The sequence below is a fragment of the Corapipo altera genome, unplaced genomic scaffold (genome assembly GCF_003945725.1).
Source record: "Corapipo altera isolate COAL_440 unplaced genomic scaffold, ASM394572v1 349, whole genome shotgun sequence".
NCBI lineage: Eukaryota > Metazoa > Chordata > Aves > Passeriformes > Pipridae > Corapipo > Corapipo altera.
The window spans coordinates 828,340-831,067 of NW_020884997.1; positions in this window are offsets into that span (position 1 = coordinate 828,340).

Sequence of the window (2,728 nt, forward strand, 5' to 3'; positions counted from 1 at the left end):
GGGGCGGCGCGGAGGTAGCGGGCGGCCATGGCGACAGGGCGGACACGGGGGCGCGGTTCTCTCCGCCCCGGGGCGGGACAGAGTCCCGGCCCCCGCCGTGGGGCCCCGCGAGAGCTTCGGAGGGGCCCGCTCGGGGTCCCAGGCGGAGAGCTCGGGCCGTTGCCGCATCCCCCCCCCCCCGATGCCAGCGCACAAGGCGACCGGGATCCGCAGCGGCCCGCATTCCCAGCAAAGGCATGTGGCGTTCCTGAGTACATCGGGGTTGCAGACACGCGGCCAAGGACCAAACCAGGACCAAACCCACCTGGCATCAAACCCGGCTGTAAAACCCTGTGTGGAATCGGACCAGACCCTCCCAGGACCAGATCCAGCTGTAAAACCCTGCGTGGGACCAGGACCAAACCCCCACAGAACGTGACCCAGTTGCCAAACCCCACATGGATCAGGGACCAAGCACCCCCCAAGACCTGATCCAGTTGTAAATCCCCACGTGGAACCAGGCACGAACCTCCCTCCAGGGGCCAGACCCGGCTGCAAAACCCCGCGTGGGACCGGGAACAAACCCTGCCCTGGAATCAAACCCAGCTGTAAAACCCCCCGTGGAACCAGGAATGAATCCCCCTGGGATCAGACCCATCTGCAAAAACCCTCTTTAAATCAGGATCAAACCCATGCAGGATCAAACCAAGCTGTAAAAGCCCTCGTAGGACTGGGACCAAACCCCACTGCAAAATCCTGTGTGGAATTGGGGGGTACACTGAGACTGGGGACATGCTGCCATAGCCTGTCCCTACATGGAAGCTGGTGTTCCTACTCATGGCCGGCGCGTGACTCGGCAGCTGGATCCAGCGAGACAAGGGCAGCTGCCACTGTTGCACTGGGGACCTTCACCTCGCCTGGCCCCCGCATGGGAAGGAGGAGGAGGAGGATGGGGGTGATGCACACCAGGGGCCCCCCAAGAAGGAGCACGGAGCATGCTGGGGTGGCCGGGAGGCTGCTTGGGCTAGGATTTGTGCTGCCCTGCTGTCCCAGCCAAGCCTATGGCTTTTTTTAGCCACATGGGACGGGCAGATCCCACTCCAGGAGGAAAAACAGCCTTGGAGCTGGCAGCCCCCGGCAGAGAGGCTGGGGGGGCCGCGGCAGGCACTGACGTCTGCCTGGCTTTAACATTAACCAGAGCAGGAGCCACAGGGCCACAGCAGTGGGGGGGTCAGCACCCAGTGCTCCGGGGTCCTGGGTGTTCCACTCCCACTACCCACCCCATGGCACACCATCTTGCCAGCAGCCCTGCAGTCACATGCCAACACTCCTGGGGCTGTCCCCCAGCACAGGGCCCAGGGGGCTGCCTGGCTTCCCCCCCAGATGCCCTCCCAGCTGCCCTTGCCCTGGCCCCGCGGTCAGAGCCGCCCAGTGACCGCAGCGCTGGCAGGACGAGGTCAGGCCAGCGCGGCAGTCGTCCCCCGCGAGGAAAGGACAAGAGCAGTCATGTGGCACAGGCCCAGGAAAGGCTCCAAACAAAGGCATTGTCCGTCCATCCCTGGCTGCAGCCCAGCCACCCGCCCTGTGTCACACCAGTGTCCCCAGTGAGGTGTCCCAAGGGGAACTGGAAAGCTGGCAGGGCTGGCTATGGGGCTGGGATCTCAGAGAGTGACAAGTTGGGGACCCAGCCAGGGGATGAGCAAGGACATGGAGGAGGGTCTGCATGTCATCCCCCCGCCCACAGGCAGCCCCATGTCTGCCCATGGGCAGGGGACCCGATGGGGGCCACGCACCCAGTGGGGCAATGTGCCACGTTTCCTTGTGCTGCCCCCAAATGTGGGAGCTGCTGGCCTGCAGGCTGGGGTGGGGGCTGCAGTCCCCCCTTCAGCAACCATCTGAGCCCCCTGAGCCTGCTGCAATGACCCTGCCCCGGGACCCATATGGGGACCCCTGCCCACCCAGCACTGACCAGTGTTTTGGTGCCCACTATCCCAGCAGCTGCTCCGGGCTCTGCTGACATCCAGCTGGCAGCCACTGGCTCCGAGCATGCCACCATGGGGACACCCATGGCCGTGGTTACCCCAAACCTCACAAAGCCATGGGTCACCATGAGGTGCCAAGAGCCATGAGTTACCCCAAAACTCCCAGAGCTGGGTGTCACTTCCAGGATCTCACCCTAATGCCTGGGGCCAAGTGTACAGGCACCAGCTGTCCCCACGGCCACCCTTGCTACTGGGCATCCTGGGAAAGGACCCCCAGTGGGTGCTGCCCCCCAGCCCCACGGCGCTGTGGGCCCCTGGCTGTGGAGAGGGGGCTGGGACATGCAGCCTCGGGGACACCGGCATGGCCCCATTTGGGCCAGTGTCACTCCAGCAACGGCGAGGGGGGTCACAGACCGACCCTACAGCTCCCGCCCCCAGAGCTGGGCCCGAGTCAGCCAGGAGCTGCCGCCCGGCCCCTGCCCCCCGGGACCCCCGGGCGGGGCGGGCCGGAGCGGGGAGGGGCGGGGCGGCCTTTGTTGTGCCGCGGGCGGAGCCCCCGGAGCCGCCCCCGCACCGCCCCTCGGCGCGGGCGGGGAACACCCCGCAGCCCGCCCCGCTGCCCGCGGCTCCCGCCGCGCCCCGGAGCCGCCGAGCCGGTGAGCGGGGGGGGGACACCGGGCACGGGCGGGGATGTGTGTGAGAGGCAGAGAGAGAGAGAGGGAGAGAGTGTGTGTGTATGTGTGTGTGTGTGTGTGTGTGTGTGTGTG